This window comes from Ciconia boyciana, chromosome 1, assembly GCF_034638445.1.
Source record: "Ciconia boyciana chromosome 1, ASM3463844v1, whole genome shotgun sequence".
Taxonomy (NCBI): Eukaryota; Metazoa; Chordata; class Aves; order Ciconiiformes; family Ciconiidae; genus Ciconia; species Ciconia boyciana.
The window spans coordinates 58,259,078-58,271,717 of record NC_132934.1 but is presented as its reverse complement, the minus strand read 5'-3'; the positions used below and the strand labels follow the sequence as shown (position 1 = coordinate 58,271,717).

At 51.7% G+C, this 12,640-nt stretch overlaps 1 long non-coding RNA gene across 3 annotated transcripts; it reads right to left on the bottom strand.

Annotated features, from left to right (window-relative positions):
• Window positions 1-789: 789 nt before the first annotated feature.
• On the bottom strand, window positions 790-11,978 carry LOC140655209 (uncharacterized). 3 transcript variants are annotated; one of them, XR_012043723.1, is made up of 3 exons: window positions 11,769-11,978; window positions 11,259-11,324; window positions 790-1,424 (listed from the first exon to the last, which is right to left on the bottom strand). It is a non-coding gene; the product is annotated as an uncharacterized lncRNA (long non-coding RNA). The 3 variants fall into 3 exon arrangements; XR_012043719.1 differs by lacking the exon at window positions 790-1,424 and adding an exon at window positions 3,862-4,221 and having other exon boundaries at window positions 11,713-11,978; XR_012043722.1 differs by lacking the exon at window positions 790-1,424 and adding an exon at window positions 3,862-4,221.
• Window positions 11,979-12,640: the final 662 nt, after the last annotated feature.

Below are 12,640 nucleotides of genomic sequence, written 5' to 3'. Positions count from 1 at the left end.
GGCAAGGTTTGGGATTTGAGTGTGGGAGGGGGTCTTGCCCCTGCTGCCTTCTTGCTCGCACCGGGCAGGCTGGCATGGGTTTGCACTGGCCACGTCCCCCTATGACACTGCGGGAAGGACAGGGGGTGACCATCCCAACATTGTGCCGGGGAGAGGAATGCAGAAGTCTCCCCTTCTCCCCCTGTCAGGGAGGGGATCTGGGTTTCCTGTGCCAAAGCCAAGCCCTTGACCCTCCCTGGCTTCCACGTGGGACTTGCACCTTCGCCGGCATGAGGCTTGCTGGTCCTGCCGTGGCTGGAGGGGAGGGCTTGGTGAGGAAGAGGAGGGGGGAAGCCCTCCTGCTGGAAAGGGGGAATGTCTCCCTGCCCAAGCTGTGGTGCGGGGAGATCTGAATGGATTTGCTCAGTCCCATGGTGGCCCAGGAGGGAGAAGGAGAAAGGGAGAGGACCAGGCAACCCAGGCGGCCATGGGAAGGTTGTGGATGGCAGGAACAGTTGGCCCATGCTGGAAGTCCCGCTGCCCCGGCCAGAAATAGTATATCCAGCATCCTCAGTGAGGACTGCATGTCCCCTTTGGTGTGGAGATGCCACAGGGCCTTATCACACCTCATCACCATGACCATAAAATAGCTGGGAAGCTGGTTACTCAGTCCTGGGGGGAAATGGAGGCTAGTGAGGGGATGGCCAGGTGGCCATCTGAACCATCCACAGAGGAAGTCATGAAAGAATTGGAAAAAATAGCAAGGTCTCAAATGGTTACTCTTTTTATTTGAAGATCGCCTGAGTGTGATGCTCTGAGGAAAAGCAGGGAGGAGCAAAGGGAGAGGTCACCAGGGAGAAGCTTGGAAAATCTATGGGTCTGCAGCTGGTCTCACTCGTGAGACATCATGGGACATGATTGATGGCAGCCTGGGAGAGATCAGGACCAGGCCGTACCCTTTGCTGGAACACCCAAGCCCAGCCCTGTCTCCACCACTTCCTCATGCCCTTCTCTCCAAATTCTTCCCTGATCTGATGTCATGACCACCCTCCCAGGCTCCCAGCACGCGCATCGTTTTTCAAGGCCTTTCCATGAACAGGAGAAGGAGAGGGTCCCCGCACCCCACATTTATGTCACCCTCCACAATTCTGTGGCGGCCGCGATCTCCAAAGAGCCCTTCAATCTGCTTTGTGCTGTAGGCGTCCTCCCAACAGCGAGCTGGGCACAGGAACCACTGCCGGGCTCTGGTCTATATCACCCCTCGCCGTTTTTGTCTGAAGCTCCCAATATTGGTCCACACGCCTGTGTGGTTACAGGACAGTTAGCTGCAGGGGGCATGCAGTAATTTTTGTCAGCAGGTATCAGGGGAAGCAAAAGTCATGCAATGCCTGGAGTTGTTTACTGCATGAGCGGACTGTTTGTCTCTCTCTGTCAGACGCAGTGTCCTGCAAAAGAAACATCATGATAGTTGCTCTCCTCCGGGGTTATCGTTCCCCATGGGTGACATGGCCTGGGTGATGCCAAGCAGCACGTGGCCCTGTGCTCCCATCACCCCAGGATGGGATGGGAGTCCTTGGGAAGCTCTTTGGGGACTGGATCTGGGACATGGTTGCAGAGTCCCACCCAGCTCCGGAGCAGGAGAAACCCCATTCCCTCTCCAAGGAGCGGTAAGGGCTGCCGCAGGTGCAGGAAAGCTCGCTGCTGCTGCCACCGGTGTGCTGCCTTGATGTGGCTGAGCAGGAGACTTTGCTCAGCGGCATTTTTTGCTCTAAAGCAGTGGATTACAGTGCCAGCTGCTTCGGAGAGGAAGGTGTAGGGAAAATCTCGTGGAGAAGGAAGAATCGCCTCTGAGCATCACAAAGACCCTGGGCATCTCCTGACCTGCCGTCTTGGCCAGCCCAATGTTTCACGGGCACGGGGAGGACTTGCAATGGCTAAATAGGACAATTTTCCTGGATTACTCGGGTCTGGGAAGATCAAAGAGGAGCGGGGCAGGCATGTCTGTCTGCTACCTGCTTTGATGGGTGGCACAGAGCCTCTCTGGCTGTTAACCCCCTCGTCTCCTGCCAAAGAGGCCAGGTGCTCTTCCAAAAAGCGAACCCCAAAAAGCAAGCGCTGAAGGGGTGGAGAGCTTGGGGAGAAAGGGACCGCTTTTGCCTTTTCTCGGATGGAGACTGGCATATCCAGCGCGATGTAATGGAGGCAGCTGGGTGCTCTCGGTCTGCATGACAGAGGAGATGTGCCTGGAGGGGAGAGGAAGGCAATTGTACAAGATTGGGCAGAACAACCAGAAAAGGGGACCCTCCCAACGGGACCTGTGGTTGTAGCAGTGCTGGGTGACCCCGGCGGGCTCATTGAGCGGTGGCTGAGGTGGCTCCAGGGTGATCTTCACCTCTGCCAGTCCTCTGGCTGCAGGGAGGCTCCTGGGGAGCCGGGGGAAGGGTTAAGTCGGGAAGGCTTCAGCCTGCTGCCTTGGCCCCTGTAATTCCTCTAGAGAGTAGGACTGGGAGAACAAGGAGCCCTTTCTGTTCGCAGGAATTAATAGCAAAGAGTCATCTGGGGTGTCATTCAAGCCCTGATCAGCTCCTGGAGGAATGCAAGGGAGAGTGAGCGAGGGAGCACGGCCCGAGGCCGAGGCACCAAAGCCAGGGCAGGAGCAGTTCGGCTGGTAACCAGCGTTACCAGCCGGCATTCGGGCAGCAAGCCCATCTTCCCCTTCACCCCAACCTCCACGTCCCCTCTGGCCCATGCAGGGGCTCACCCCGACACTTGTATTCAAAGGGCTCCCACCAACTCCTAAGCTTGTCCCTTGTTATCCATTGTTTTGTCCCTGGGCAGGGAAGATGTCCCAACCTGTCAACACCACAGCCTCCCCTCCACTGAGCCGGGAGGGATGGGCCAGGCAACCAGGCAGCAGCACAACCCCACTGCCCCCATGGTGGACATGAACTCCAGCAGACACCCCTTCTGCAGGGCTTGCCCATCACCCCCAGCCTGTGATGGCCGTGGGGTTTGTCCTCCCAAGCAAGATTGCCTATGGAGAGCGTCTCCAGAGAGCCCTCAAGCACGGCCGGGGACGTGGGGCTGTAGCTCAAGCGACCATGAAGTTCAGTGCTGAAGCCTTTGCCGCTGCATCATCTTGCCCAAACTGACTTTGGTCACTGCAATTTCAGGAACAAAAGATCAGGACAGTGAGTTAGTGTGCCAGCACTTCAGTGTTGCTCCACGGCCACACAGGAAGGCTTGAAAGTGCTGCATGGTGACACTGCAGCATTGCCTATAATGGCAACCAGCTCTGGTGAGACAAGGAGAGATTTTTGGTCACATCTCTACTAGCCTGAGAAGGGGACCTTGGAGTGGCCCATCCTGCTCTGTGACCAAGCCGCCTCCTTTCTGCCTGGCTGCATTGCTGATGGCCTGCGGGACCACACCTGGTGACACAAGGTGACTCGAGGCTCGGGTGATGCACCATGGTCAACCCTACCATATGGACTATGGGGTCTTCAGGCCAACCCTTCGGGTCAGCCCTAGGTGTGAGCACGGCTGCAGCACTGACCGTGAGCTGAGCTCACCAGCCTGGCAGCAAGTGCAGGTTGGGCAGACGGTGACCTGCGTGAAATGTGAACGGAGCCGTGCTGGAGCACACAACTTGCTTTTGGTGGCCGAAATGCATCTCACCAAAGCTTTCTCTCCTCCCCATACACACCAGGGTGGTGCAAACCCAGGTTTAAGCACTAGCTCTGCATCTCAGCATCCTCCGAGAGACGCGCGGTGCCACCAGGACGGACTCCTCCGCCCCCTCCCCGCTCCCCGTACCACTGCCACCACCACTGCCACAATGAGCGCCTCTTGTCGTAGAGGGGTTAATAAATGATGCAAGAAAGGAGCCCTTTAATGCACAGTGACCTTTGGCCTTTCATAAATCACAGTGTTGGGCTGCGAGTGCGCGGGGGGCGCAAGGCAGTGGGGGGAGAGGATGGGAGGGGGTCCATGCAGCTGCGCCACGGAGTTGACATTGTTCCCACCATCACTAAAGTGCAACAAATCCCTCTATTGTGTTCCTGGTTTATCTGGTTCCTCTTGTTTATTAGCAGAGGTTGTTTGGCGCTGGCTCCAGCCCTGGGCGGGTGGAAAGAGTGTTGGCACGCACCAGAGGAGGGGAGGGAGGGAGTGGGGGGGACCGGGACGGGAGGACGAGAGCAGTTCATCAATGGCTGTATTGTCCCATCTTTTTTGTTGCTCCTGTAATGATATGTTCGAAAAAAGGGGATTAAATTAAAAAAAAAAGAGGCGGGGGGAGACGAGAGAGGGAGAGAAAGACAAACGGCACAGAAGGACTTGGTAAGAATGGCCAGTCTGGGCCCGCAGCGGATGCTGTCGCAGCTGGGGAGGATGGGTCGGGATGGAGCCACGACGGGGCTGCTCTGTGCCTTTATGCTGCTTATTCAGGTCGGGAGTCGTGAGCCCCAGTGGCTCGGGCTGGGCCCACCCGTGCCAACTCTATTCATGGCCAGCGGGGACCACGTGCGCACGGCGGAGAGGATGGGGCGACGGGAGCGAGGGGCTGGGGCCGGCGAGGAAGGGGGAGGAGGGCTATTCTTCATGTCCCTCGAGTCTCAACCTGCCTTTGTACAGAAGAGGCAGTTGGGGGGGCACAGCATCTTCTCAAAGCACTGGCAGTGTCCTTCATCCCGCTTGGTCATTGTCCCCCAGCCTACCCACCTGTTATGAGAAGTACCAGGGCCCCTTCCCAAATTAGCACAGATTTTCTCATGCCCAGACCTTGCTTTTTCCCCTGGAGCTGCCTATGGACGCATGCCCATGGAGAGCTCCACTGGTTTTCATAGGGATCAGCGGGACAGTGCTGGAAGACGATGGCACTTGGGTCGCCACTTTGCCTAAAGCTAGATGACAACGCGGGTAAAACTGCCACAGCCACAGGGGCTTCGCTAGTCATTGCTCTGCCTGTTGCTACCCATGGAGCTGAACCAAAGCAAGCATCCCTAAGAGGTGCACATCCCACCATAAATAGCTTTATTAAGATCAGAGTGGAATTTATTGAGATAAGAGTGAAATTCTGTCTGGGATGCTCAAGGGCATTTTCTAGTTCATCTCAGGCCACTACCTGGCTGCTTTTATCCCAGTCACGCTGGCTGTTTCTGCTCCAGCATCTCCATCACCTCAGAGGTGTCGCGTAGGGGCACGTTGATCTGGACACGCACAGGAGCTCTGCTGTGATTTTTTTTTTTTTTTCCAAATGGCATAACTCAGAGAATGAAATATTCTGCTGAACTTGAAATAGCAGGTTTTATTTTGTGGTTATTGGGCTCTTTTGTCTGACCCCTCATCTTTCAACCTGGGTCAAGTTTTAAATGCAAAATGCTGGTTTGAAATGAAATGTCAGAAATCCCCTTTGAAAATGTCCATTCGCAACATTTTGGCATTTAGGAAACAGAATAATTCAGGAAGCTTGTCTTGAAATGAAATGTTTTGATATTTTAAAAATCCCCCTCCCACACTCGCTTTCCAGCCAAAAGTGCTTGTTGAATTAGGTCTGGATCTGCAACTCTTTTCATTCCCCTGAAGTCCCATTTCTTGGCAAATGATTTGCCAATAAATGCTTGCCCAGTACCAGTGATTCCCACCCTCAGATGATGCCACATCCTTGCCATCCCTGGGAAGTCTCAGGGTCTCCGCAAAGTGCTGGAGTGTGCGTGGATTCTTGGTTTCCCCGAGTCCCACCTTGCCGCAAGTGATCTTGGGACTCATGGCAGGCCTGCCATCAAGCTGTGCCACCCACTCCCTGAAGGCCAGGCGTAAAGCCCAGCGCTGGCACAGCTGTGGCTTTGTGGCCTTAAAAACTAGATACTTAAACTCATGTAAAGCGGTCACACGTGTTTGTGCGGCTGCAGCTCAGGTTGTTTCTAAAGGGACATATGAGGAGCTGGGTGGCAGGGCTGAGAAGGTCTGAAGCTGTAGGAGAAGTGGAGGGGAGGAGAGGAGGGGACGGGACGGACTCTCCCTTATCGCAGGGATGCATGGCAATGCATGCAGAGGGACTCCTTTTCACCTGAGTGGAAAATGAAGTGCGCCAAAGTTGAGAAAAATTGCTGACTTGATTAAAGCTAACACTTTTCATACCCTCTTCTCCCATGTAAACATAAAATGAGGGAGTGAACCATCTCGGTGGCCACACAGAGATGAGCCAAGTAGTGACAACAGGATTATACAGTTGTCAACGGCTTCCCGTTCCAAGAGTAGTTCAGCTCCCCACCTCGTCCTCTGCCCATCACACTCCTTCTCCAACACAAGTCTGATCTGCTTCCCCGCTATAGGAAATTCTCAAATCTGATGCTGGCTTCCCCCAGTCAAATGCTACTCCATATCCAGCAGGTACCTCCATACCAAGCGTCATCCAAAGTATCTTCATCTAACCTCTGACAAGAATGAATAATTTCCACCAGCAGTCAGTATCCCTACTTGTTCAGATAAAACATCCAGGTCCACCTGTCCTTCCCTTCCTCCAGTCCAGTGACAGGGGACTTAATAGGACTTCTGCATTACAAAACCAAACAGTTACAGGGTTTTCTTTGGAAAAATCTGTTGGAAAAATCAACCTGGAAACAGAGTACAGTTTGCCTGTGCCAACTTGAACCAGTGGCAACACCAACCCTACACCTGAGCTTGACAGTCACAGGAATGTATCAAAGCCAAATCCCTTTCTGAGACTCTCATGTCTCTCTTTTTTCTCATGGGCAGTCTAAGCTTTGCCTAACCTCAGGCTACCTACCAATCTCATCAGCCCTCGCAGCAGGTGGCACTGGTGGTTTTGAAAATATGCTCTTGTCTGCCCAGAGTAGGTCATGTCACGTCACAGAAAGGACAGAACGCTGGGACCTGGATTGATAACAGGCAAGTGCACCCCTGAGTGTCCTGAGTGTCGCCGTAGTTTGCAGCAGGGAGCACCTCTCCTTCCACATCAGCAGATAATGGAAGAGAAAATAAATTCTCATCATGCACACAAAGAGGACATCTCATCTCAGACAGTGTGGGAGATGTTCCAAGGAAAGGAGCACACTGACGTCTCAGCTGTGCTCACGGTGGGCCCGACTCTGCTTTCAGTGGCATCCCCTGGGGCAGGGACAGGACTGTGGCACTTGCCATGAACTTCAGAGTCTGAGCAGTTGTTGAGAATCTTACCATTAGGTTTTGCTCTCCAAACCCCAGGGAAGTTCAAGGAATCAGTTGTCTGCCAGCAGCCGTCTGGGAGTTTTTAAATGAGTATCAACATTAGGCTGGAAATTCATAACAAGCCCAGATCAAGTTCCTAATCAAGGGGTACATTCAGGACATTTTAAACCCAAGTGCCACCTCTTGGGAACAGCACAGGCCCTGCACCTCCGCAGAGAGTTGCACCCTGCACGTTTTGCTCCGAAGCGGGAGAGGAGTCACAGCCTGTCTCCCCCGGGACGTGCGACACAGTGACTAGAGGAGCATGGCACTGCTCGCTGAGCATCCCGGCCCAGATGGCACAGCTGAACCTGCTGAGCGGCAGGACTCCCCGGCAGTGCCGGCTGCACCAGTGCCTGCTCCCGCACTGTCCGGAGCACAGCTGTCTCGTGTCCCCTCTTCTCCCTACCCCCCAGGAGACCGCACAGCATCCGTGGTCCCCTGGCCACCAACGTGACCCCTCCATCAGGGGTCCCCTCACTCACTGGTCAGCTCTGTTTGAATCGAGGCATGAGAATTTCTCCCTCATTCGCACAATCATCGTGCCTTCCCCCCCCAGCCATCAAAATCCTCCTTCCCTGCCTCCCTCCTCCTCCTTCCCACCGCCTCCCCCTTCTCTCCCTGGAACTTCCCTGCAGCTGCAGAGCTGGCCAGACAATCGGGTGTTTTAGAGAAATACATTTTTGGGCTAATTTGCCATGCATAAGTGTTTCTCTTACCCTTTAAAGGCAGGGAACAAAGAGCGCATTCTCCGGGAGCTCTGCCCTGTTGTGAGCAGCCCTGCAGCTGTACAGCGCTGTGCTACCCTCCGCTCTCCTGCTCCACTCTCTGCTAGCTGTGTAAGGCGATGGGGCTCTGCTTCTCCCTGGAACCACACTATCTCCCACCTGTCGCTACACATTCCTTCCTGTTTTTTAAAAGCAGAGCCAGAACAAGTGGGGAGGGAAGGGGTTTGGCAGCACTGTCACCCCACCTAGACTGACTTGCCAGATCATCCAGGTATAGTCTTTTATGTTGAGACAGCATTTATTTGGAAACGGTCTGAATTTTCCTTTATTTAGGGCTTAATCCTGTGTCCAAGTTAAATATTTATCTTATCCCCTTGATAAATAACAGTGTGGCAATGCATTACACACACCATATTAGACTGCATGAAATTCTGCACCATCAAGAAACCCTGGCCATTAAAAAAGAAGTCATATGCTGGGTTTTCAGGTCCTATTTCCTCACTTTAAACACTGGTAGCCATCCCTGGTTGGGGAATTTTTCAAACAGGAAGATCTTCCTTTTTAAGGCTAAGATGTTGAGTGATGAACAGATTTGACCTGGTGGACCAGATCAGGAAGGAGATACAGGTGTTCTGGCATGAACCACCCATGAGCGTGCAAGGCTGTGGGAGAAGGAGATGGCCTGGAGCAGCTGGACACTGAGGAACTGAAGCTTGTTGTCAGCTTTTTGGGGATCCCATTTCAGTACGTGCTGAATAATCTTTTTCCTATCCATGGAAAGTTGGTCCAGCAAACGGCTTCCCAGATGGGGCAACAGGTTCTGGTATAAGCAAAACAAGGCTTTTAAACCTGCCGCAGTGAAGTCACTCACCCCATTTCAGCAGCACTGCATCCCAGCAAATCCTTCCCATCAGCCCAATCCCATCCCCCATAAATATTCTTAACTTAGTCTAAAGCAGTCCCATTTTCAGCTCCAAATTCAACACAGTCTAAGGCAGCTAACCCAGTCAAGTCTAGCCTACCCAGAGCATGCCTATCACAAGCTGCCATCTCAAACCTGCATTCAGATTGCACTCAGTCCCTATAAGTGTAGCTCAGTTGGATCAAAGCCAGTATAAGTCAGGCCAGGCCAGTCATACCCAGGCCATTCTGACCAAATTCAAGCCACACTTCATTCAGGGACTAGTATAGTCTAGCCTCAGTCTAACTGAGTTAGACTAACTCAGGCTAACTGAGTTGGACTCAAAGTCTAACCCAGTAAGGCAATGAACCGGGATGTGCTAGCTGCAAGGCAACAGAAGCTCAACTCTGAGACACCTGAAATGTGTTTTCAGGTAAAAATGTCTGGATCTTACGCAGTGTACAGAGGTCACCATGGCTTTCAGAGCTCCAGCTTGTGGCACTTTCTCTCAAATAGGTTAACAGTATCGACCCCCCTGAAACGCCCTGCACATATCGATACAGATGCACTCGTTCTTCAGTCCTCTCCCACACATTGCACCCTATCATTTTGCCTCCAGCAGATCCTCTTGCCTCAAATCCAGATGGATCTCTTGCAAACACACAGAAAGATAGGGACTTTGTTTTAAAATTCTTCCATCTGTTTTAAGAACAGATGGAAAAGGAGAGGAGAGGAGAGGAGAGGAGAGGAGAGGAGAGGAGAGGAGAGGAGAGGAGAGGAGAGGAGAGGAGAGGAGAGGAGAGGAGAGGAGAGGAGAGACAAGAGGAGACTGCAGTCAGCAGAAATGCATTTGGGGGAGCATGTAAAGCAGGAAAAGGTGAAGGTCTTATGGACTGGAGACCAAGATCCTGAGCTTTTAAGCTAGGAAAGGCCACCTTGGAGGAAATTATAGCTGGGGGAATGTACAGGAGAAGAAAGTGTAATTGGCAACACCACCCAAGTGCTAGGACTGTGGGGCAGGCTGAGCCTCACCTGGCACAGCCCACTAAATCCCTCAGTTCCTTCCTCACTCTTTGAGCTCTTTGTGGTCAGCAAGGTTGGTGGCCATATGCACGTAGGAACTTAGTTACAATAGGAGGCCATTAGTGGAGCCAAGGCTCAAAAGACACGCATTTATTGATAGTGTGGTGGCACTTGTTCTACACAGAACACCACCTGCTCTTAGCTTGGCTGAGGTCTTAATGCTGTCAGACTCCTGCCTTGCTCTGCTACCATGAATGAGGGAGCAGTGGAGAACTTCAAGTTTCTTAGTTTCCAGCCTGCATTTCAAGCTCTTCGGACCTTTCAAGTGACTCCAGTAAGTGCCAGTGAGGTATTAAAATAGTAGTGCCAAGAAAAAGTCAATTTCTGCCGGACTCAGAGCTGCAATAGTGAAAATCCCATTGAGCAATGGGTTTAATCATATTTAGTATCCCCTCTGGGTAAATGTCCTTCAATCCCTCTAGGAGACTGACCTTGAAAATTTCCCTGGCAGGGCTGCAGGGGACATCATGCAGCACAGGTGGTCTGAGTGGCACAGGTAGCTTGGACACCAAGACCAAGTGCCAACACAAACACCTCAAAGCCCAGGATGAGGTTAGCGGGAGCAAAATTCATCTCCAGCCTTTGTGGTTACTAACTCAGTAAGACAGAGAGAGAGATAGAAAGGAGACGAAAGGGAGGGAGAAGGTTAGGGAGTGGGGGAGGGCCGGGAGCCTGCAGACTTCTGTTGCCACATGATTTTCCTGGTTGTTTTCAAAGCGCTGCTCTAACACACGCGCACAAGTCCCATGTGATTGCTTATTTACGAAAGCACAGTCGTAATGTTGTGTGCATCTCACATCCGCTTGGCAGCCCACCTGACTGCGGGCTCCGTGGGTACCCACTGCATCCTTCCCATCTGCGCCATCGAGCCAAGGGGGATGGGTGACCCATGATGGGTGGCTAGCGAGGCGGGCAAGTAGAGAGGAGGACCATCTTTCCATTTCCAAACTGCTCTTTGCTTCTCTTTGCCTGGCACTATGTGAGGAGGCTCCAGGGGCAGGGTGCTGTCCCTTCTGCACTGTTATGGGGAGAAAACCCTTTTATTTCAGTTCTGGCTGTCTCACTTCTATTAATTTGCAGAGCACCCAGAAGCAAGCTCAGATACAAACTGACCTGGCGTATACCAATATCCCATATTTGATCTTCAAATAGGTGCAGATTCTTTTTCCTTGGGTAGAACTTCTTCTCGTACCATCATCACAGAAGTCCCATTTCACCCAAAGATCCACTCAGTAAAAGAGGAAGCCTCCTTAGAAAGGGCAGGGAGGAGGCTAAGGGAGAGTGTTCCCAATGAAATAAAGCTGGTTGTTTCTTTGGAGGTGGGGGATTTGGCTTACCTTCAATTCATTTGTATAGAGAACACCTAACTCCAGTAAAATTGTTCTTCTCAGCCAAAGGGAGATCTAAAACATGAGCAAGAGAGATGCAAAGTGTGAGAACGGAGTTTTTGAAGGCCAACAATAGGAACAGAATTCACAGAGGCTGTGATGGGACAAGATTATGCTGCAGTAAAACATATATTTTAGGGATGGTGTTTTCCTTTCCTTTCTCTCTCCACAGTCCTAGGTACCAGTGTCCCTAGAAAAAATGTCAATGGAAAAGAGTCATCACCTCATATGCTGCAAAAAACCCTCCAGTGATCTTTGCCAAAACCGAAGTTCCTATGAAGAAAGGACACCTGACATTTTAAAACTTTGGTATGGTCAAATCACCCAACGTCATCCCTACCTCCTCTTCCCAGACAACCAATCCTTGCTTTAAATTGCCCAAGAGCCAACGCCGCTACCTCACCACACAGATTACGCCTCCCATGGCCATGCCTCTTTCCTGCATGCTCAGTAAGTCGCCTCCATGAAGGGTTAATTCAACCAGGGCCTTTTACTCCAAGTTGTTTTCCAAGTAGCTGAGAGAATAGGTCTCTTGTTACAAACATGGCTTCTGGGCATTTGGTGATGCTTTCCCTTTTCTCTCTCTCTGTACCACAAAAGAATCTTTTGTTCTTGTCCCTCTGTCTCATTTACTCTCCCCCACCCTGCTCTCGCCTCTTCCCTCCATTGGCTGCCAAGTGACTAAGGAATGGCAAAAAATGACCATAGCGCGGTCATGGCAAATATTTCTTCAGCTATTATCTGATAGAGACCTTGAGCATCTATGTGAAGGGCCCTCTGCCTTCCCTCGGGCTTCTCCTAGAGATGGGGGAAAATGAGTCAGACACAACAGGGCAGGATATAAGTTGAATCAGCCCAACATGCTAATGGAAATGTCTTGAGAATGGAATCATGGTGCCTGTTTCAGGAAAATCAAATGATAGGGACCCAGAACTGGCAGGAGTCCAGTAGCGGCTTCAATGGGTCTAGATTTTTAATAGGAACTCTGCATTTATTAAAAAACACATGGGAGGCACAAAAAAGTCACTTTCTTGCCTCCACATTTACTGATTCAGCTGTTTGTAAGCTGGAGCTGACACTCTTTATTAGATGGGTTGTAATGTTGTATAGTTTCTCCACACCATTGCTGTGCATGATCCTCTTGTGCATGATCTCCTACCACAGAAAAGCTGTGGCAAATCCCCATGGACATCATGTCTTCCCACACCCTATTGAAATTATACCTCAGGCATTCCCACAGACATCCTTCTAGCTATAGTCTCCCTGCACATACTGCTTCACTGAGTCATTTTACACGTACATACATAGATATGTAAAAGTTCACATGACAC